This window comes from Lygodium microphyllum, chromosome 4 (genome assembly GCF_053477565.2).
Source record: "Lygodium microphyllum isolate KBCC chromosome 4, Lygodium_microphyllum_v1.1.10, whole genome shotgun sequence".
Classification (NCBI taxonomy): domain Eukaryota; kingdom Viridiplantae; phylum Streptophyta; class Polypodiopsida; order Schizaeales; family Lygodiaceae; genus Lygodium; species Lygodium microphyllum.
The window spans coordinates 171,805,133-171,829,982 of NC_141138.1; the positions used below are offsets into that span (position 1 = coordinate 171,805,133).

At 37.8% G+C, this 24,850-nt stretch overlaps 1 protein-coding gene across 3 annotated transcripts in view; it reads right to left on the reverse strand.

Annotated features, from left to right (window-relative positions):
- Positions 1-11,990: 11,990 nt before the first annotated feature.
- The window catches only part of EMB2739 (embryo defective 2739), a 42,028-nt gene continuing 29,168 nt past the window's right edge, over positions 11,991-24,850 (reverse strand). For 2 of the 3 annotated variants that reach the window (XM_087676903.1, XM_087676910.1), the window contains exon 5: positions 11,991-12,443. The gene's annotated coding sequence lies outside the window, so the exon portion shown is untranslated. Of the gene's footprint in view, positions 12,444-16,735; positions 17,187-24,850 lie in introns of those variants that run through there. The other variant, XM_087676905.1, reaches the window with a different exon arrangement.

Genomic DNA, 24,850 nt, shown 5'->3' on the forward strand with positions numbered 1-24,850 from the left:
GGACTGAAATTAGCTGAATATTCAATGTGTTATTTACTATCATAAAATACACCATTGGTACTTGGCACTTTGCTGAAAAATGGCCACTAATGCCTCTAGTAGAGTAGACACTAAATCCCTTCTTGAAATTAAGAGGTTTGATGGCACTAGCTTTGATCTATGGAAGGACAGGATGCAAAAGGGACTTTACACCCAACAACCTCCCACTTAAAGGCCTAGAGTTATACCTTTAAGTTATCCAAATCTCACTAATCAGATGCAATGCTCATACTGAGCCTTTGCAAGACTCTTAGTGAGACCATCTACAAGGTTATCTTGGGTTTTGATCTTAGTCACTGTGACAAGACTACCTATCGAATGAAGTGGTATCAAACATCTATGTGTTTGGTACGTGCATGAAACATGGCATTCTTAGCTAGGCATACTGAACTCTGGCTATCACAACCAAGCACTGGAGTATGTGAAGAGAGACCTAAATCTTCTGTGGCCAAAATATATTCAGTCTCTATAGTACTTAATGCCATAATTTTCTACAACCTTAAACACCAAGAGATAGCCCCACCAGCCAAAGTAAAGACATAACCACTAGTAGATTTTCTAGTGTCAAGATCTCCTGCCATGTTTGAATCACAAAATCCCTACAACTCTAGTGTACCCTTTTCATAGCATATACACCTATATTGTGTACCTTTTAAGTATTTGAAGATACATTTCACTGCTTCCCATTGTGGTTTGCCAAGGTTAGACATGAATCTACTAACAACTCCCACTGCATTAGCAATGTCACGGCAAGTTGCAACCATGGCATACATCAAAGATCCACAAGCTGATGCATAAGGTATGCCCTTCATGACACAATTTTGCGAAGCTTTGTATGTGACGATAAAGGCACACCAAAAAATAAGAAATCATATTGATCATGATTGTTTGGGCCCCTTTGAATCACATGCAAAAGCCAACCTTGGGACTTTCAATACATTAACTTATCATGAATGCGTGAAGACATCTACTCAAGCAAAGCACAAGGATCCACATCCAACTGTATGGGATAACCCAAATGTAGACTTATCTCACCTCAAAGAATCATGTCCCCCTACCAACCCAAATTATTCACATCACTCTCTATACAACTAACTTTGCACATTGATATGCAAGCCCGAAGTGAGACCAAATAGACTCCATATCACCATTGCTCTTTCCAAGTTAGATCTTTCAACTTTAAGGAGCATAAAGGAATCATCAATGAGAGACTATCCCAAAAGCTATTCTCCATTGGAAAGAGTCGGTCCAATTATCTCATCATTAATAGTCAACTTATCTAGCAAAGAGAGCATCAAAAGAAAACAATAAGGGATTAAGGGGACCTCCATGATGAAGCAAGCGAGAAAGAACAATCTCATTAATTACTTCCCCATTAAGCACAATATGCACCACTACATTAGTGCTAATAGTATCAATAAGAGATGTCATTCAAGGCCCAAAACCCATGGTAGACATTAAATGTTGAAGACTAACATGATCAAGAGCCTTTTCAATATCTAATTGAATCATAATATGTCCCTTAATGAAAGAGTATTGTTGCCAGTGAATCAATTGTGGGAAAAAAATTTGAAGTCTATTCACAATAATCTTAGAAAAGATTATACGTAAAGATCCCATAATAAAAATGGATCTCCACTGCTTTAAAGTTTGAGGTGAGGGAACCTTTGATAGTAAAGAAGGGTTGCAATTTTTCAATATGAGGGCATGCAACCTGATTGCCAAAGTTGTTGGCGAAGATGGGCCCTAATGGAACCTTACATTGATCCACATATGTCAAGAATAACTCATTAGGCATGCCATTCCAACGAAGGCTTTTCCCGAGGCATATGAGACACCATCTCCCCAACCTTCTCAATGATATTAGCCTTCATAAAATCTATACACAATTTCACCTAGTCATGCACCATGCCCACAACATAATTGTGGGCAGCATCAACCACATTAGTAAGAATTTCTTGAGGACCCAACAAAGATTTATAACATGAGAGGCACATTAATATTATAGAATGAGGCTAAGTGACCAACTCAATTTTGTGAATCCAACAAGTGCACAATATTCTCGTGTGTATATTTTTTACGAAGATGAGCATAAAACTGACCAGTTTGGCAATTGCTACCATATAAGGCATCCAAACAAGCCATAGTTTATATTTTGCATATTGTTGATCATAGAGAGCTCATACTCTACATTTCAACCATTCTGAGTAAGTCGTCAACTCATTTGATGAGTCCCCAACTTATTTGCAAGTATTATTCCAATAACGATTCCACATGCTATAATTTAGTATCAAATGCATATGCTTGTTGAATCCCATAATATCTAGACAAAGCATGTGCATTATTTTGAAAGATTTCCAATGCATCCAACCCCTCAGATAGAACCTCTCTACCAAATGAAGCTATCAATTATAACATGTAACCTCAAAACTGATCATACAATATGAAAGATTCATTGAATCTCAAAAATATGAAAGATTGATTGAATCTCAAGTATGCCCAAGATGGGCCTTAAAGGCATCCACCAAGTGATGAATCATTTCCAAGATCACAGGATAATGGTCTAAGATGACACGATCTCGCCACCCACATATTAAGCATTGTCAAGAGGAAAGAATCTCTTTAATAAACATACATGTTGTCCAATCTAGTGCAAGTTCTAGCATGTTGAAGGAAATGAAAGTTAAATCTTGGTTCTAAAGGATGGAGCTAGGATCACATATCTTGTTTCAATGGTGAGATTGTCAAAGCATCCCAAGTCTAGCATTCCAAGCCATCCATCACAAAATGAGACAAAGGTGCTTCCTCTACATACTCAGAAGTATTAAAATCACCCAATCACAAACCCCCTATCAATGATTCCGAGTTGTATAGATAGCATATACCCCCACCAGCCAAATAGCATCTCCCTCATGCATAGTCTCCACAATCATAAACTTGTCTCAAGCATCTTGGCAAATCAAGGAAGGCTTTACGTAAGAGCAAATGAGCATGACCCCAAATCTACCAAGTGCTTGACCACTAAAAAAAATAGTAAAATCCTTTTTTACATAAGTGGAACCAACCATTGCATGTTGCTTGTGCTCCATTGTACATAAAACATCCCACCTTCTAGCAAAAATAATCCTCCACAATCTATATATTTTGCTAGTAAACAAAACACCATTCCATAATATTATCCTCATGATTAAATAGGCAAGAGAAAACTATTGTTGCAATGCCTTTCCTTTGGCATCTCATCTGTAGTTTTACTAGCCTACAATCTCTCCATTTCACCACGAGTGACATCTATGAGGTCAACTATTTTTGCAAATCAACAATTGACGCTTGAGAAGGAAATTGTTGTTCCTAAGTATGAAGAGCTTCCCTTAGTGGAAGCAATCTTCCCCCAAAAACCAAACCGCAAGGAAAAACCCAAAGATTTTTTTCCTCCCACACATGTTGTAGACAAATGAAACAATTGGAACCAAAATAAAATCTCTTTTTCCTTCTTTGAAGCGTTTGAGTAACATTTTGTGGGGGACGCACATAGGAGTCAAACAAGAGTCCTAGTAAGCCTAACACTTCACCAATGTCACCTTAGGAGCTTCCTTAAAAGCTTGATCACGATAGGAGGGTCAAGGCTTATCCACAAGTCTATCATCATGCAAATCCTTAAGTCCATCAAGTGGAAGAGGAGATACATGTTGCTCCTTAGACAAAGGTTGAAGCTCTTTCACTTGCATGTACATCTCCTCTTCTGAATCCATATGACGCTGTGATTCCTCATGATCTTGACATAAAGTGTTCCAATTGTCCACATCTAAAGTAGTGCCCTACAAATGTCCCCCATCTCAACTCATAAAACAAGTGCTCCAGCTTGATAATGTATTTCAATCAGATGAACTTTACTAGTATCCCAAAGCAAACAGACACAATTTCTGTTGTGGGAAGCCAAGCGAAGTTCCATAAATACCTACCCTGTAGTGCGGACGACCGATGGAAGAAGCCACAGGAGATGCAAAGGGAAGTTGACAACTTCCACCCAGATAGGACATGCCTGTCTAAATACATCTTGTTATTCCTCCAAGGGCTACCGCGGAACAACATGAACTAATGGGCCATCAAAAAACAAAGGGATACTTTGCATTATCTGAGTGCAACCTTGTGGGGTACAGAAGATAACCTCAAAGAATCCTTTCAAGTTTCAACCCATCATAAAGGTCCTCCATTAAAGGAGCCTACATGTATCGATTTCCATCTTAGTTTACCAAATCAGCACATGAAAGCATACCCCAAGGCAGGCACTGATACGAGTAATGAGAGGAATGCATTCAATGAAGCAAAACATGTTGCAATAAAATATATGTTCCCAAGACCGCCACCAGTGACCAGATGCTCACTGTTCGATAAGGTGGATGCCTTGCCCGCATTTGCATGAATGTACCAGGACTATCTAGGTTGAGGACTGGTCAGCCTTTTCATTTCTCTCTTTCTGCTTGTCTGACTGAGCTGCAACGTGAAGGTTTGCAGTCGCGCAACCTTGAGATCATATGGGACTGTTTGTCAGGCAGTCGTTGAGATGTAGGGACATCAATCTCTAGTTTGTCGTGTCAATCTAAGATGGAGCAGGTCAATCTGGTCTCTGATCGCTACGCCCTTCTACCACACGTTCCTGTCCTGCACGCACCTGCCCTCTAAGTCTGAACTGCGCTACTTTGTTTGCCCTAATCTGCCCGAAGTTGCTGACGATCCTGCTGGCATGTAGCTCTGTGTCTCGCTGTCTTCAACCTGCAACGCTGCTAGAAGGATACCACACGTTCCTGTCCTGCACGCACCTGCCCTCTTGGTCTGAACTGCGCTACTTTGTTTGCCCTAATCTGCCCGAAGTTGCTGACGATCCTGCTGGCCTGTAGCTCTGTGTCTCGCTGTCTTCAACCTGCAGCGCTGCTAGAAGGAAACCTAGACATGGCAAGGGAGGTCTGATGCAAGCGACCGCATTCACGCTTCCTTTCTCGTGCTCCTCTTCTCCCTCCGAGAGAGAGAGAGAGAGTGTGTGTGTGTGGGGGGGGGGGGGGGGGGCGGGGGGGATTAGGAGCAAGTTTGGGAGTAAGAGTCCTTATAGGGTTGATTGTGTTAAGGAGGATAGTTGGGTTAAAGACATTGAGTAAAAAATGTGATCACAGTATCTATAGTAGTGAGAAGACCATCTTAGTAGATCCCATCTTTAGTTTCTAACCAAGTTTTGCCAGAATGCAAACTCAAAGTAGAGTAGGTCAAGGTTACACCATAGTGGAGAGCATAGGAAACCCATAGGAATATCATAAGTTTGTTAAAACATCCTATGTCCAAGCTACATAAATGTATTATCTATGAGCTAGTGGTTTATCTTGAAAGTCTCTTCCAAGTTGAAAGAGAATGATCTTTTTCCAAAAGACCAAGCTCCACTCCTACAATAGGTGGAGCATCTGTTAAATGACAAATACTTTTTGATCAAATGATTGCTTTATAATAGTGGCAATAATGGTCTTAATGCCATAATATCCATTATATGGGCTACATTCATAATGCTTTTCAACTGAACAAGCACTAAAGTTTCTTTTTGGTAAGTTGAGGACATATTCTAGCGAGCATCCAATAACCCATGTAGTTTAGATCTTCAATCTCAAAGTCAGGAATATATGATTATTGAATATCTTACACTTGTCTTCTTTGCATGAGAATATAAAAAAGCACAAAGAGTGGACATCTCTGAGTAGATACATTGTGTAGCGCTGGTAAGCCATCTGAAGTCCATTTTATGTGCTTTGTATGAAGCAACAAGCGAGGGAAGGGATGGTTGGAAAGGAGTCAATATTGCTTTTAATGCCTCGGTAAGATTAAGGAGCAACTTACCTACATCCTCACTATTATGAGACGTGTGTTCAAAATCAAGCCAGTTTACTCTATTAGATGCCTTTTGCAAAATAATTTTTTTGCAAACCAAAGTAGCATTGTTTGCGTTTTTTAGAGCCCAACAATAAAGAAATGATTAGTTAGATCCTTGAATAAATAGTTCAATTAATCATGGTCACATAGATCAAAATCTGATATGGTTTCAAGTCTGTTACAAATAAAGGTCTTTAATAGAGGAATCAAGTGTAATTGATATGTGCTACATAACTCAAGGGAGCTAGTGAATACTTCTGTTAAAGAATTTTCTACAAGATATGGATTGCATGACTATGAAGGGATGTGGTTGTTGAGACCTCTTTCAAGAAGTGACTTTTCCTTTAGGTTAGATATAACATCAAAATCATCGATCACAACATGTTTTTCATTATGGGAAAAACAAAATTTGGAGTCATATAGGTGGCAAGAACATTATTGTTCATTAGCATTCAAGAAGCATCCTTTAGGTTGATACAATGTATCTTTCAAAGAGGGGACAAAAGACCATCCAAACAAAACTAAAAGCCAAATGTTGCTAGATAAAGATATGGCTTGGGAGAAGGAAAACTCCTTTAATAAGGATTTGAAGTGGAATCTGCTCATAAGGTGGGTTGGGTACAATATATGGATTGTTGTGAAGTTGTCCATCCATATGGCAACTCCAAAAATTGAGCATGCATCAATCATGTTCGTTTTTTTAATTATGCTACTACAATCATCTAGAGAAACACCCTTTTTTTAAGATTACCAAAAGTGGCATTCCTAGATGTTCATGTAGCTCCATTCTATTGCCACAATTTTTTGGCTTTGCACCATTGTGTGTATGTCTACTCCACATGAGAGAAACATTGATTGTGAGTTCCCTCTTTTTGTAGAATGGGGAGTAGCTTCCAAGTTGTTTCCTTAAAGAAAGAAGATACATTTGTTGATAAGCTTTATGCCATCTTCTTTAAGGTGTCCAAATAAGCTTCCATCCCTAAATGAAGGAGACTCTTTCATGACCATGAGGACCAATTCCTTCTAGTAGTAGGCAAAAACCAAAGAGGCTTTGATGAAATCATGTGCATCATTAATCCATTTGAAGAGAAGAGACTCTTGGATTCCTAAAGTGACTTTTCCAAAGATTTTGTCCATATTGTGGATAATGAACCATAGTGCATGGTCGAAACCACAATATAGTGCTATGCTTATACTCAACTCTATGACAAATTGTATCACATACAAATTTTATAAATGGTCTAAAATAGTTCATTCATCCATACAAAAAAATCATGTCCTTCTTGTCATTAGGTTCTTTATGTGCCTTAGTGGTGACATGTAACCTATGGGGATGGGCATCTTCCTCCTTCAAATGTCTAGATAGAGAATGGGCCTACTAGAGAGAGAGAGAGATGAGACACCCTCTTAAGGAAGTTTGGAGTATTCAAGGCAATGACATGTAGCCTTTTTCTCCCAAGTGAAGAAGGGAATGGGTGCCAACAAAGTGTAGGTACCAAAATTCCATGCTTTATTTATTTTTGTTGGAAGCAAAATTTCAAGTTATCTTGGAGATACGAAATCCCAACCAATGTATGGGTATTGAAATTCCATGCTTGACTATTTTTTGTTGGAAGCAAAATTTCAAGCTATCTTGGAGTGATGAAGGCATCAGATATATTGGTTCATCCTTTTCTATGCCCATTTCAATGTTTCCAAAGAAATGGGAGAATACTAGCCTTCTCTTCCTTAAATGCTAGCGAAATCAAAAAAGTGCATACTATTGTTCTCACATTGGGGGAAGGAGAAAGGATTTCAAAGGTTAGCATAGCATTGGATTTTCAAATGCAAAGGGAACTTGTGAAACACTTCTTACAAACTTTTTTGAAGATTCCAACCATTCAATATGCACTTGGTCGTCCTCCTCCATAAATTTGTGGAGATCTTGTGGTAACACCACTAGTTTTGCAATGGCAATCTATAGATTAGTGATGCCAATTTAGTAAAGTTTCAGTCAATAAGCTATATCCAACTACAATAATAGCAGTGATTTTGAATCAGCATCCTCACAAAGAGTATTCTTGTATGTGCCAATGATAAACCTATGAAAATTTGCATATTTGATACATATGAAAATTCATCGGACAAATGTTCAAGGTGGAGGCAAGGGATGCCCATATCCAAGCATGGTCACTTTATCCAACCATGAATTTTGAAATTCACACAAAAAATGATATGTGATTTATTTTTTGGAATACTAGATTATGAGAAATTCTTGATCACTATAGCTATATGAAACACTGTAGTCTAAAATGTGCTATAAAATTATAAAATATAGTAATCAACTTATCAAACGTCAAGATTTACAATGTAGAGGGCGCCAAAGTAGCCACATAAAGTATTAACATTATATATTATAATGCAAGAATGAGCGCATAATGTATATTTTCAATTTTCAAAATATAGTATAAGTGATTGGATATTGCAATAATCATCTAATGTTGCCATGTTATGCATTATCATTAGCTACAAATAAAGAAAGAAATCTTTTGAAGAGACAAATTTGCTAATGGTACTTTAAAGTACAATCACGCTTTGAGTATGGGCATCAACCCTTAAAAACAAGGCCATGAATGGCTTTTCAAGCCATGTAGGTTGTAAAGATAGTTACATAATTTGCATATGTTGTATGTTAGTTTACTCAAATATAATAAGTTATAAGAAGAATTTGAGCATAGTACAAAATGCTCACAATAAATATAAACAATCATATATGATTCCATGTATGCATGCTCCCTCAAGGATCATTATGTCTTTGTATGATACATAATACCATATCATGAAATTGCCAAAGGTTTAAGAGATAAAGCTATCAAGTTATGTGAGGCATGTTTGCTTGGAGTGTCATGTAAAAACAACTCATATAAGACTCATTTAGCATAGCATGGTCGAATTACTATTATTTCGTTGCTTGAAAAATGCCCTAGGGTTAACCTAATGAAAGATTAAGAAAAAACAACCTTTCTCAATATGTATGCAATAGTATCCTCATGGGATTATACAATCCATACAAATATGAGAAACATCTATGTCTTGGCATCATTGACTATGATGGGTACGATGGATACTATATCTAAGTGTTGAGACATTAATCTCATGAATGGTAGAGAGAGAGAGAGAGACAGAGAGACAAAGACAGAGACAGAGATAGAGATAGAGAACTAGTGTCCTAAAAATACCCCATAATGACCAAATACTATTGTAGGTCTAATATGAGTAGGTATGCTATGAGTATGGCATATAACTAGACAGATACATAATCAACCATCTGTGCCATAGAAATGTGTAGATAGTAGTCTTGCATATGAATATAGATGTGTTTGTTGGACCTACTAGGAGAATGGAGATTGCGAGCACGTGCACATAGACACACACACAGTTGATATATTTGTGGTGCCTCCATTGGCTTTCTTGTGAGTAACACCTTATTGCCTTCTCAACCAAATAATAAAGAATGAGTACTTGTAAGTATAGTTGGGATTAATGAGTAAGATAGGCAACTAGCCACATTGGTCTTTACCCTCAATAACCTCCCACTTAAAAGCCAATATGCCTTAAGGAAGACAGAAGAATAAGAAAATGTGTGAGGTAAATACATATAAGGTATCCTCACCCAATGCCCATCAACTCCTTACAACGTGCAAACTTTTCAAAGGGCAAACTCTTAGTGAGAAAGTCTTCAAGGTTATCATCGATATGAACCTTGACAAACCCAACTCGAGTGTCCTAAAGCACCTTACAAATGAAGTAATACCTTACTTCTATGTGCTTGGTTTTCACATGAAACATAGGACTCTTTGCCAACATGGTGCCACTCTAACTATCGTTGTTGTGTAACAATTACATATCTTCACCAAGGCCCAAGTCTCCCACTAAATGAGTAAGCTATATGGCTTCTTGCATGCCTTTGTGGCTACAATATACTCAACTTTGGTGGTAGTTAATGACACGCATTTTTGCAAATGAGGCATCCATAAGATTGCACCACCACACAAGGTAAAAACATATCATGAGGTTGACTTTCAGTTGTTGACATTTCTTATATAGTTTGTATCTATCTATCAAAGTGCTTCACTACTACTTCTCCCAAAGTATATGTGCATACCTCTTGTACCACTCAAGTACCTCAAGATGCTTTTCACTTCTTCCCAATGCTTCTTGCTACGATTTGATATATACCTACTCACTACTCCCATTGCAAAAGCAATATCCAAGTGAGTGGCAATCATGATATATATGAGAATGTCCACACATGATGAATATGAAACCTTGGCCATTTTGGCCCTCCCCTCATTAGATTTGGGACAATCATCAATAGTAAGTTTTACATATAGAGAAAATGGAGTACTAGATAAAGCATTGCTTATGCCCTCTTTTTGCATGATTGGTGTACTAGCACTTGTCCTATGTAGTAGCAAAATAATAGGTGGCATTGCATCTTCAAAACTAACCTTTCTTGTTTTCACTTCCTAAAGGGTCTACTCGTGCACATTTTTCTCACATTCTTCCTTAAGAGACTATACATACACATTCTTCTCATTGAAGGTCATATTATTACTACAAACAATCTTTCTACTTTTGGATCTCAAAGGCAATAACCCATCTCATCAATCTGTCAATAGTCCAAAAATATACATTTAGTGGATTTTGGCTCTGACTTTTTGCACTTTTGCTTTCGTACATACACATAAGCTTCATAGCCAAATATTATGAAGTGATCATAAGAGGGTTTCTTGCTCGACTATGGCTCTTCAAGAATGCCACCATCCAAGTATCATTAGGTAACTTGTTTATCAAATATACAATAATCTCAACCCAAAATCCTCGAGTAAGAACAACCTTAGATAGTATACTCAACATCCTTTCATTTATCATCAAATTCATACTCCCTACAATACCATTTTGGGCAAGGTTACCGAGTGTAGTGAGTTCCCTTTTTATCCATGTGCTTAGCAAAAATGTATAAAGCCATGAGAGACAAATCTCCACCATTATCAATTCTAAGACACTTAAGACTCTTGCTAGACTAATTTTTTGCAAGTGCTAAATTTTTTTTAAAACAAGACAAAAGCCTTATCTTTCCTAGCCACAGTGAAAGCCCACACTTTCCTAGTTGTATCGTTAATGAATGTGATAAAATAAGATGCTATCTATAAACTTTGTAGGCATAGGTTCACATGTATTGTTATACACTTTTTTGTTTAAATTTTCCTTATGGGGTTGAATGTGCATGCTTTCCATATATACAATGCTCACAAACAGAAATATGAGAAAAATCAAGAGAAGATAAGTAATCCAAATGAGATAGCATTTTCATTCCTTTTGTGGATATATGTCCCAATTGACATTGCCATGAAGTTACATCTGGTTGCTTAATTATTGCATTTACATGATTTTTTACAAAGATACATGAAGGGAATACAAAGTGTCATATTTGTCTCCTTTAACAACAATAAATAATCCCTTGTGGACTTTTCATGATTGACTCCCAAAAGTAGCAGAGTATCCCAAGTCATCCAACTAACTAGTAGATGTCAAGCTCTTTGTAAGCTTGGTAGGTACATAGCATACATTCCAAAAAGTAAAGGTAGACCCATTTTGAGAAGCAAAGTGCATATCATCTATGCCAACTAAATCACACACATAGTCATTCACAAGATGGTAGGTTGATACACACTTGCTACCCTCATATGAATAGAATCACTCCTTATGAGGAGTCACATGAAAAGATGCACTAACATTAAGTATCTAATCTTGAGCTGGTTTTCGATCTGTTGTAATTAGCATATGTGGAAGAAAAGTAGAAGTAAATAGCACTTCACCATCATCATTATGCAGTCATTACATTTATTTCTTCAATCTTTATCTTTCCTTTACCTTCTTTTCTGCTAACATCCTTATCCTTCGTTTTATCTTTTTACTTTCACTTTCACTTGTAATAGTACTTATTGATATGATTTGTTTCACCACAATGGAAGCATTCAATGCCTTTCTTGGACCTAGATTTGCTACTAACTACCCACAATCCTAGTTTTTTCCTTTATACTATTTTCTGTCTCTTTCTTCCCAAGTTTCCAATGCCTTATTATTTTCTCCTTGACCTATGGATTTTCTATACATCTCTTTAACCAATAAACTACCCACAATATCATTAAACTTCAATTCACCATATGGAGTTGAATTATTAATGGTTGTTTTAAATATGTTCCATGATGCAAGCAAGGAATACAATAAAAAGATTGCCTTAACCTCACCTTCAAATTTCAAGTTTTCAACCTGCATCTAGCTGAATATGATGCTGAATTTGTTAACATGGGAGGCAATAATAAATCCCTCTTTTACCTACAATTCAAACAACTTTTTCATGAGTTACATCTTACATATCACATAAAGGAATCTACCTATTTGGCATGGATTTCCTCGTATGCACATCCTTATGGAGAAGCCCGCAAAGTTTCCTAATGTCAAGAAGAAATCAAGAAAAGTCTTTTGTTAGGTATGAAATTACTAATGTCCATATGTGTGTCTTATTAAAACCATTGTTGCAAAATGGCTTTATGGTTTTTCAAATGCTTAATGTTGCTTCTACATTTGAATTGGTGGAATGAACATGAGAGCAAATTTGTGATACAATGATATTGTGTGACCAATAGAAGGGCCTATTGCTATTATCTTGAATGAATTTGATAATGAGATTCCTTTTGTCAAAGGGTTTTATGAGACGGTCCATTTCCCTAACAATTATCTCATTATTAAAGAAATGTTACTTGTGTGGACATGAAGTCACCCGATGGAAAGACATGGAATTGGTTTTTAGTGTAGTTAAAGTATATGTTTTCTTTTGGATAAACTTGGAAGAGTCCTTAGCAGTGTTGATGTGTTAAGGAATATAGTTGGGTGAAGGATAGTGAGTGAAAGAATGCCATCACAATATCTATAATAGTGAGAAAACCATCTTAGTAGATTCCATGTTTGGTTTCTAACCAATTTTTGGCAAAATACAAACTCAAAGTAGGATGGATAAAGGTTACACCTTGTTGGAGAGCATGGGAAACCCATAGGGATATACAAGTTTATCGAAAAATCTTATGTCCAATCTCTAATCTACAAGCCAATGGTTTTCTTGATGGTCTCTTCCAACTTGAAAGAGAGTGATCCTTTTGTTTTAGACCATGTTCCACTACAACAATTGGTAGAAAATCCATTAAAGAACATTTAATTTTGTTTCATTATGATCAAATTACCACTTTATAATGGTGGCAATAATGCTCTTAAGGCCATCATCTCCATTATGTGGGATACAATTTCAACATTTTTTAAATGTCATTTGAACAGGCACTATAGTTTATTTCTGGTAAGTTGAGGATAGATCAAGGATTCAATATACCAATTAGTTTGGATCTTCAATCCAAAAGTTAGGAATATATGATCATTGAATATCTTGCATTTTTCTTGAATGCCTTATATGCATGAGAGTAATAGCAAAGCACAAATACTAGATATGTTTTAGTACATGCATATAGCAACGTTGGTAAGCCATGTGAAGTCCATTTTATGTGCCTTGTATGAAGCCTTAAGAAAAGGAAGAGATGGTTGAAAAAGAGTCAATATTCCTTTTATTGCCTTAAAAGGAGCCCGTTCAAAAATAAAGCCCGTTTATTCCTTTTATTTTTAGATGTGTGTTCAAAAATGAAGCACGTTTATTCTATCAAATGCCTCTTACAAAAAATAAAAATAAAAATTGCAAATCAAAGCAGCATTGTTTGGTGCTTTATCTAACCCAACAATAAAGAAAAAAAATGATTAATTAGGTTGTAAATAAATAGTTTAATTCATCATGGTCACATAGATCATAATATGAGAGTTTTTCGAGTTTCTTATGAATAAAAGTCTTAAATAGAGGAATCGCGTGTAATTTATTTGTTTTGCATAACTCAAGGAAGCTAGTGAATGCTTGTATTAAAGATTTTTCCACAAGGTATGGATTGCATGACTATGAGGGGATGTGGTTAGGACCTTTTTCGAGAAGTGGATTTTCCCTTGGATTATATATAACATCTAAATGATTAGTCACAACATGTTTTATCTAGCCCAACAATAAATTTAAAAAAATGATAAGTTAGGTCCTTGAATAAATAGTTCAATTCATCATGGTCACATAGATCATAATATGAGATGGTTTCAAGTTTCTTATAAATAAAATTCTTAAATAGAGGAATCAAGTGTAATTTATTTGTTTTATATAACTCAAGGAAGCTCGTGAATGCTTCTATTATTAAAGATTTTTCTACAAGGTATGGATTGCATGACTACGAGGGGATGTGGTTAAGACCTTTTTCAAGAAGTGACTTTTCCCTTGGGTTATATAAAACATCTAAATCATTAGTCAACATGTTTTGCATTATGGGAAAAATTTTAGAGTCATATAGATGACAAAAACATTGTCAAGATGCGGCCTTGGAAGGTGAGGGACTACATATGCCATGGATGCTTGGTAAAGCCTCAAAAGAAAAACCACAAAGAAAGAAAATCAAGATGCTTGACCAGAAGAAGTGAGATAAACGAGAACCAAAGCATAAGGATGGAGGTAGACCATCTTTGCCATCCGAAAAGAAGCTAACATATCAGCACAACTAGTACAATATACAAGAGAAGGACCGTGTTTCTCTTGTGGAGAAAAAGGACACATGGCTTGTCAATGTCCAAATAAGGCCAAGAAGGAAAACCAGCCCCAAAAAACACCTCAAGCAAATGATGTACCTAAGGAATCCTTACAACAAGATGAAACTCCGTTAGAGAAAAGGAAGCTTTTTATGGCTTGGGGTAAGATTTCTAATCGAGCTATTCTCATTCATTTTGATACAGGGGATACATATCATTATATCCATCCTCAGATTATTGAAGCTCTACATCTACCAAAGGAAATATTTGAAACACCAGAAATGTCAAGTACTGCTCTTCAAGGAATGGAGTCTGAAGTTACTCCCATTCTTAGGAAACTACGAATAGATATAGGATATTACGTAGATCATGAGAGTTTTGTCATGGGAGATCTTAGTCATTGTGATGTTGTATTAGGAATACATTGGCATACAAGAATAGATCTAGCCATTGATTGGAATCAAAATAAATTTAGATTCACTTATCTTTTGATGTGGGAGTCGAAGGAAACTCTATTCCCATCTTATCCCATGTACAAATTTGTAAAGCAATGAAAAAGTCTATTTCCTTATACTTGATTTTGTTAAAGATTCTAACAAAGGGTCTAGAATCGAAGAGTCTATCTCACATATGAGCAAGGACCAAATGAGTTTCTTAAAGGAGTATGAAGATTGTTTTGCAAACACTTTACCTGATGAGTTACCACTAGAGAGACCAAAAGATCATCACGTTAATCACATTCCTAAAAACTCACCTCCAAATAGGCCACCCTATCATGTGAGTCCAATACAACAAGAGGAGATCATGAAGCAAGTGAATGAGCTCTTGAAGAATCGTCTAATAAGACCAAGTTTCTCACCTTTTTGCTCTAGAGTCCTCTTACTGCACAAAAAAGATGGATCTTGGCGCATATGTGTGGACTACACGGTCTTCACTAAAATTACAATTCGAAATATGTTTTCCATTCCAAGAATTGATAATATCTTGGATAGATTTGATGGATCCAAAGTATTCAACCAGATTGACTTGAAGAGTAGCTACCATCAAATAAATATTACTCCTTAAGATATTCAAAAAACAGCATTTAGAATAACTTTTGGTTTCTATGAGTTTCTTGTGCTATAACCTCTAATAGAATGATGGAAAGAATCTTTAGTGCACATCGAAAGTTTACATGTACTTTCTTTGATGATATTTTAGTTTATTTAAAATATGAAAAAAAGCATAAGTAACACTTGAAAATAGTATTTCAAGAGCTTTGCAAACACAAACTTTATGTGAATGGCAAAAATAGTTATTTTTTCTTAGAAGAGATTCACTATTTAGGCCATATTGTATCCAAAGAAGATATTCATATAGATCTAGAAAAAGACAAGGCTATTGTAAAATGGCCAAAATTGACTAGTGTTCATAAAGTTCTTTTCTTGGAATTATGCTCTTATTACAAGAGATTCATTAAATGGTTTGCAATGGTTACTAGACCATTGCATGATTTAACCAAGAAAGCAGTGGCATTCCAATGGATCAAACTAGAGAGGAAAGCTTTTGAAGCTCCAAAGTTCTATATTAGCAAAAGGACATGTTTTGATTATACCTAATTTATCGAAACCTTTCTTTTTGGAATGTGATGCTTCAGGAGACTACATTGGTACAGTTTTAAACCAAGAAGGACATGCAATTGCTTATATAAGCAAAAGATTGCAAATTGTACAAAGAAATGCTACTACCTATGAAAAGAAGTTAATTGTCATCATTCAAGCTTTAAAAGATTGGAGACACTATCTTTTAGATGGAGAATTTCTCATGAAGATAGACCATGAAAGTTTGAGACATTTTCTCAAGCAACCAAAGATTTTTGAAAAGCATATTCAATGGGCCAATTATTTAGCTCAATTTAACTTTCAAATATTGTGTATTCCTAGAAAGCAAAATAAGGTAGCTGATACCTTATCAAGAAGACATCAAATTCATACAATATCCATGATTCATCACATAAATTGATTGATCAATGTAAGTGAAAATACACATTACTAAAAACTCTCTAATAGATACAAAAGAATATGTATAATAAAAAAGAATTACATTTCATTGAAGTAAAAACAAAAGGCTCCATAAATGGATTACAAGTCGTGCATATTTTTATCTCCTTCCTCTTGATCAATGTGTGTCTCCTTGCTTGTTGAACCCTCCTCTTGATCTTGTTGCTACTCATCTTTATGCTCCTTATCATTTTCTTGTTGATCTGCATGCTCCACATCTGCACTCTCGTCGGATGGCATGTGTATTTCATCCTCAATGGAGGTGTCATTGTTGTTGTCCTTTCATGACCTTTTTTCCTTGTACTATTCAAGCACGATCTTCCTTGTAGTTGATGTGTGACTCTGCCTCGAGATTAAGGATGAGTCTTTGTGGCATAAGAAGTTTGAAAATTCTCATCCATCCCACGATGATAGCTTTTGGTTTCTTCACCCAGGAAGCAAATGGCATTGCGTGATTTACTTTGTACGAGCCATTCTTGCAAAGAAAGGAAGTTCAAAGACCTACAAGTAAACAAGAGTGACGTATAAGAATAAACTTCCTACTTTCTATTAAAGGGGTAAGTTAGTTGAGAGGGTAGGGGAGGTAGCCGAGGATGGTAATATATGGGATTTAGAGATAAGTCCATCTAGAGCTATCACGTCATCTTCTACTCCACCATGTGGTATATGTATTTGCTACATTAATAGTTTACAATCTTTCACTGTTATGAGCTCATATTCATTTCTCATAGATTTTGCTTAAATAATGACCCTCGCATTTTCTAATGTAGTTGAACAAACGAATGTGCATCTATAGAACCAATTGAACATTTGAGCAAGGTAGCTAATTCGTTGGCAATCTCCTCCATGGGAAGTATTATTAAAATAAGCACCATGAGCATGGTAATGTGACCTCCATTCCTTCTACGCTCCACATTTTCAAGGATCCATACTTGTCCAAAAAGTATGATCTGTTGGTATACAATATATGCTGCAAAAATATGGGCTATTAACATTAGATTTATAATACCAAATTATACTCACAAAATAAAGTACAACCAAAAAAGCCAATTTAGTAACATGTAATGGGTGATGTTCGTTCCCCCCTCCCATACATTGACAATAGATTTTGAAAAATCACCTACTACTTCATGGAATTCTCGTCATGCTGAAGAATTGTTGAGGGTTTCAACATGATGGATACAAGTTTATCAAAGAAATGCCAAACTTTGACTCGAGCATTCTTAATGTTGGGATTTCTTTCTAAGTTCGTACTATATCGACATAGATATTTCCAAGGCTCCCACTTCAACATTCATGACTTACTAGTCATGTTACTTAGGAATCTGTTGGCCTTTCCTCCACTAATAGATATCTTTTGGGCTACATAAATCATAAGTTAGCCCTGATGCCTTTTGCTCCTTTTGGATCTTAGCCTTGCCTCCATACACGCCTATGAAATTCAATATCCTCAATTTTCTCCATAGCTACTTGGCACCTACATGGAGATTTTATTGTGTACACATAATTGATGTGCAACTTTAAGAGCTTGTCAAATATGTGCATGAGACCACGTACCTCAAGTACTACTAGCCACCAAATTTTCTTTTCCAATTACACACTAAATGAAAAACAAGTGTTTCATCTTTAACATAGGCCATTGCATAATTCATAAGCATAATGCCTGCTCTTTCCAACTTGCCTCCCTTTACAACAACAAACTCCAAAATTGAACCATTGTATGTAATAAACATGCTAAATCATAAGCATATTACAGTATGAGTGCATTGGATCGTATCATTAATATTATATTACAAGTTAATACCTTATGTGTATTACACCTTGTAAAAATGAGCCATTGTACACTACAACTTCATTCAGTCAACAAAAATATTGTTTTTCCAAGTTTGCTACCTTCTACTTCCATCTACTCCATGATACAAACGTATTGTTCAACTAACTCTCCAATTGATGCATTTTGTGTTCGTTGCATGGATCTAAGTCAAAATGGACGAAGCAAGTCCATATGTTTTATCTTGTTGCGAGCTAGTGCATTTGTTATCATGTTGTGTATGACATCGTAACCTTGTCGAATAACCCCAACTGTATCGCATGTGATTTCAACTTCTTCCACCCATAAGCTAATAAGAACATCCTTAAGAGCCGCATTCAAAGAAGCAAGGCAAAGGGCTCGATGTTGAGGGTCTCTCAAGATTGCAATTAGATGCTTACATTTTAAAAACACCTTTAGAAACTCCTACTACTCACCCTCACATTGGCCTTTAGTATCATAAAAAAAGTTTCTTTAAAACAAGCGCACATTATTAAGGAATGTAGTTATTTTTAAATTGAATTTTAGTCACCAAGAGATCACGAACCTTAATGTTTGCACACCTCTTTTTCGTACTCGACCGTTAATGGACAGTGACAATATTGGTAATAGTCTGTTGAGTGTTGAAATGACTTGTTTTTTGGCTTATTTTTGTTGTTTTTGAGAGCTGAATGGTTGATTTTATGAGATGATTGATTGATTTGGAAGTGGTTTGAGAGTATTTTAGATGATAATGATTGTGTTTTGGAAGATCATGATGTTTATTGGTGGTTCTGCGATGTTCTGATAGGTTCTGAATGGTTCTGTATACCTTCTGTTTTGCTCTGTTTTGCTCTGTTTTGTTCTGATTGTCTTCTGTAAGGAGTGATGGAGTATTGATTGATGAAGATTGAGATATTGTGAAAGTTTATTGAATAGTTTTTGAGAGTTTGGAATGATTTGAGAATGAGTTATGTGGTTTTGATGACCTTCTGTAACCTTCTGTAGGTCTTCTGTAGAGCTTCTGCTTCTGTTCTGTTTCTGTTCTGTTCTGTACTGTAGCTGTTCTGGTACTGTTCTGTAGACTGTTCTGTATACTTCTGTAGGTGTTCTGTGGAATGTATGTGTGACTTTGGGAAAGTTTTCTAGCCTTGGAAAGAGGTGAATACAAGTGCAAAAGAGCTGAAAGAAGTGGAAGAAGTAGCTGCCAAAGACTCAAGTGAAGACTAGAGTGAAGTGACAGTAGTGAGCTATGAAAAGACACTGTAGTGGCTCTGGTGACTCTTCATATTAGACATACCTCTTGGGAGGGGTATCCACGACCTAAGAAGGATTATTGAGAGTAATTTTGAGAGATTATAGTGAGGATATGATGTATTATTGATAGAGAGAGAGAGAGAGAATCAGAGATAGCCAATTCTACTGAAACAGAGTGATTGTATATGAGAGATTGAGAGAGAAGACTATGAAGATATTGAAGATGAATACTATGTGATGTATTTCCATTCAAAGATGGTGTATTTCTTTGCTTTCTTTGTTCTATTGATGGATTTTATGAAGATATTGAAGAATATGGTTGATTCTATTAAAAACCGTGGGAGATCTACATAATGCTGCATGAAGATTTGTTGTGCCTGGTGTTCTTTTCTTCATTGTGATCATATGAAACATGATAAACAAGCTTGTTGATGTTACAAGATAGATTTTCTTGCAAGAGAATTCCCTTTTTCTTGGTGTTTCTTTCGGGGCTCCATGTTTTTTGTGCAGAGCCGGGGAAACTTGCCATCAACAAGCACCAAAAGAAGCTGAAAATGAAGGAAATGGCATTGCCAAGAAGAGAAGAATTCAATGGATGTTTGTAAAGTTCCTTCTTCCACTGAAGAGTTGGAATTCCTCATAATCAAAGCCACTTTCCACAAGAAGTTTATCCCACGATGGCGGAAACACATCACCATCATGATGCATGCTCTAGGTGGTGGACAGTTTCCTCTTCCTGTTGAAGCAGCAGAAACTTGCATCTTGGTGACAAACTGTTTGGGAACAAACTGAAGAGCAGAAACAGAGAGAATGACCATCCAAGGAAGATTTGGCATTCATTGAGAAGTTTCCAGACAACATCAAGTGGGAGATTGTGAAGAAGCTTCAGGAGTCTTGGTCTGTAGAGGTTCACAAAGATAAGAAGGAAAAGAGTTGGAATTTGTTCGTGGACGCTCAACAGTAAGATACATGGGATATTTGGTGTACTGATAATCTTCTGTTTGTTCAATTAGCAACCCACTGGAAGTTGGTAGACAGAGTGTTTTTCACAACATACACTGTTGAAACCATCAGAAGTTGGCATTACTATGATGATGGCACCACCACAATGCTCAGACGTATGCATTTTGACACCTTCAGAACCGAATACCTTCCTCTGTCCAGTGACATGAAAGCAGAATTCAGGGACGTTGAAAAGAAAGAAGTAGAAGAAATGTTGGCAAGAGAGTCCTCCAGAGACTGAAGTCTTCTGTTAACCCTCTGTGGAGCACTAACAACATAGTGGAGCCACACCCCTGATGAATGACGCAATAAAGAGGCAAGCATTAGAACGAGTCCAGAGGTACGTGAGAAGAGAGAGAGCAAAAATCAGAGCCGAGAGCGAGCTCGCAGCAGAAGCCGCCTTTGACGCCCTTACGGAACTCTTTACAGAAGTCCCAATGGCACATCAAGCCCTTCCTCCTCCTGCTGGAGATTCACTTCCAAGCCAGATCCGTCCTGGAAATATTGATGACAGGCCAGCGAATATAGTTCCATTGCCAGTCTTTAAGGGGGAGTACAATGAAGACCCCGATCTTCATGTAGCAGAGTTTATGGTAGCGTGTGTGGCTAACAATGCCAGAACCCCTGAGCATTGGTTAGCAATATTTCCCGCCACTTTCAAGGGCGCGGCGTTTCAGTGGTATGAGAGACAAGCAGCAGGAACTTTTGGCACATGGGACGACCTGAAGTTGGCCTTCCTCACTAAATTCAGGCGTGAAGGTTTTGAAGAGCGGATGAGAGAGGAATTTATGAACCTAAGTCAGTCCTCTGGAGAAAGAGTGGAAGCTTATGTCTCACGAATGGAATCCATCCTGAAGAGATGGACTAACCATAATCTAGATGATGGCATTCAAAAGGGGGTGTTTCTCAGAGGATTACAACCAGAAGTCCGTAAGTTTGTGGAGCTGCAAAGACCAGCCACACTGCAAGCTGCAACAGAAGGTGCAAGACTGTACAATGAAGTGGAAGCTAGATTAGCGATGAATACAGGAAGAGGAGTCCTACCTCCTCTGATGCCAGGAATGATGTACCCACCAAATGCAGTTCCAGGGATTGTTCCCTATCCCTACCAACAGATGCCCCCGATATCACAGTGCAGTGCACCAAATCCATAGTGGCCACAACCCATGCCTCAAATGATGGCTCAACCACAACAACAATGGTCCCAACCAATTTCCTCAATGACAAATCAGCAGCAACCGTGGAACCCTACCCACTGGAGTCAACAGCCAACAGTTCAAACAGGAGCCCTGAATCAGAACCAGAACAGAGACCCCTCTGTACCAGCCCAACCCGTTTATGCAGTGATTACAGAGACTCCTCAAAACCCTCCTACCAATACGTCCGGAGGAGAAAGCTTGAAGGATTACTTATCCAACTCAGTTGCAAATATCAAAAAGGAGTTGATGGATGTGATTACAGAACAACTACAGACGTTGAAAGTGAATACCGCTAGCATATCCAATGTTGCAGGAGCAGGCAGAGATGTGATACGGTCAAATACTTGGTGTGATAAGTGTCATCAAGCAGGCCATTTAGCCACTGAATGTACACGAAAACCAACCATTCCTGGAGCCTTCTGTTCCTACTGTTTGCGGAAGAACCATACAGAGGACATTTGCTCTCTGAAGGAGATGCATGATAGGAGAAGGAAGGAAGAAGACGCAAGATTTAACTTATTGGAATCCAAAATGACAACACAAGATATTGGACCCAAGCCTAGAGAGTTTGGTCCTAATTTCGGACCCAGAAGATTTCCTTCCCAAAGTTACAGAGGAAGACAGTCTGGCGGTGGTCAGAGATCAGAAGTAGAATGTTACAGATGCGGAGAAAAGGGACACATCTCACCAAATTGTCCAAATCCTCGAAGGTCAGTGGATTACAAGCCCTTATGCAGTCGATGTAAAGGAGAAGGCCACACTGCAAAAGACTGTCCAAGCCCAGCCCCAGTGAAAAACGGTGCTATTGATAGTCCGTCCAAGGCCCAAGAGCCTACCTCCAATTTAGTGGAATTGAAAGTTACTGCCATCACTCGTGCAAAGCAAAAGGAACCACCTGTCCAGAAAGAAAATAACCCTCCTGCCAGAACAGTGAAGTTCAATCTTCCACCAGAAAAACAGAACAGAACAGAGCCTAACAGTGCCGTACAGAGCCCTACAGTGCCACAGAAAGTTACAGAGACAGGACCAGAGGTCCAGGAGACAGAAGAGGAGGAAGTGCCACAAGTGACAGAAGAAGTTCCTGTAATTCCTCTGTTGGAAGAAAGAGGGAAAATGAAAATGGGTGTTGCCCCATTCCCTAACCGGTTAGAAAAGCCAGTGGATCCTATTAAGGAATACGATCTAGTTAGAGATCTAGATACCTTTAAACCAAACCTCACATACCGACAATTATTGATGTTGTCTCCCAGTTGCCGGAAAAGGTTCAAAAGTATACTGACAAAAAGACGTGGTTTAAGGATTGCTCCCTCAACAACAACAAAATCCAACAAGGCTCCAGAGCCTATAAAAGAAGCAGATGTGGCTAACGCTTTCCTAGATCCAGGTACTCCAGAGACTGGCGTATGGATAGAAGGTTGCTTCATTTCAAATGCACTGATTGATGGTGGTTCATCAGTAAATATTATGACGGATGTTACAATGAAGAATTTAGGCCTACAAGGTGTGCAACCCACCCAATGGCTCATCAGACTGGCGGATTAGAGTAGAATCAAGCCTTTGGGCATTCTCCCATATATGAAGACTACAGTGGCTGGAAAAGATTATTGGCTAACCTATCTGGTGGTGAAGCCAAACTCTTATGGTACATCCTATCCTCTGTTACTGGGCAGACCATGGCTTTTTGAAGCTCGAGCAAGGACGGATTGGTTCAAAGGAACCTTGACCTTGGGTAGAGGACCCAACAAAGTGGTGCTGAAACTGTATGGTTCTCAAAAAGGACATGGATCCACCTCCTTGTAATTATCTTCTGACTTCCCTAATGAGGTTGCGGATGGAACATCAGCAGACGAAGATGCTGTCAAACAGATCCTTCCCAAGAAAACAGTGGCACATTCCTTAACAGTGGATACTGTAAGCCGACTTTCAAAAGAGGCAAAGCCATTATCAATGGGTGAATACTTCCTGCCTGAACCAGGAATGACTTTTGAAATCACTTCTGACAGTGAGATAGAAGCATAGATGTACTGCTCTCCCTGTTACATGGCCATAGCAGAAACAGAGACAGAGACAGGAGAGAAAACAGAGAATCTATTCTTCTGTTACAGAGCTCCTACAGAAGCAAAAGCAATAACAGAAGCAGAAGCAGAAGTAGAAGCAGAGACAGAGACAGAAGAGGATGGATATAATATGGACGAAGAAGATTATGAAAGTGAAACAGAAGAATCTATCCCACCTGAAGAGGATACATTCGAAGAAGAAGTTCCAGAAGCATCAGAAACAGACGACCTCATGCTACGGGACAGAATGGTGATGGTACCATTTGGTCTAGTAAATGGATCTTCTCATATGCAAAACCTTTATAAGGAATGGATTAAGAAGAACAAGCCGTCTTTCAAGAGTGGCTCCTGCCGTCCTAACCCATCCTTGCCAAAGAAAGATGATGATGATGCACCGTGCCAACAAGTACCAGTTCCACCAATCCAACAGGCATCAGAGGGTCCCTGTTATGTGACGTTCCTGGATGTATCATCAGAAGATGAGTCTTCAAGCCAAGAGGTAATTACTCTTGAAACCAAACCCGAAACAACTCTAATCCCATTTCAACATCTCAAGGAGCAACCTAAGTCTCCAGCAAAAGAAGAAGTTGGTTCTAGTGGGACATCAGAAGAGGACATCACTCCCTTGAAGGAGTCGGATCTGTATCCAGAAGTAGTCCGTGGAACCTTCATCCGTGAAGTAGAAGGTGAAAGGCAGTTAACCTTTGTGGATGCAAAAGGCATTGAACGCCACTTGAAGGTAGGTAGCAGTCTCCCAGAAGAGGAGTTGTCAACCTTGTACAAGTTGTTGAAAGAGAATTTGGACGTATTTGCGTGGTCCTACAAAGACCTAAAGGGGATTGATCCCACAATATGTCAACA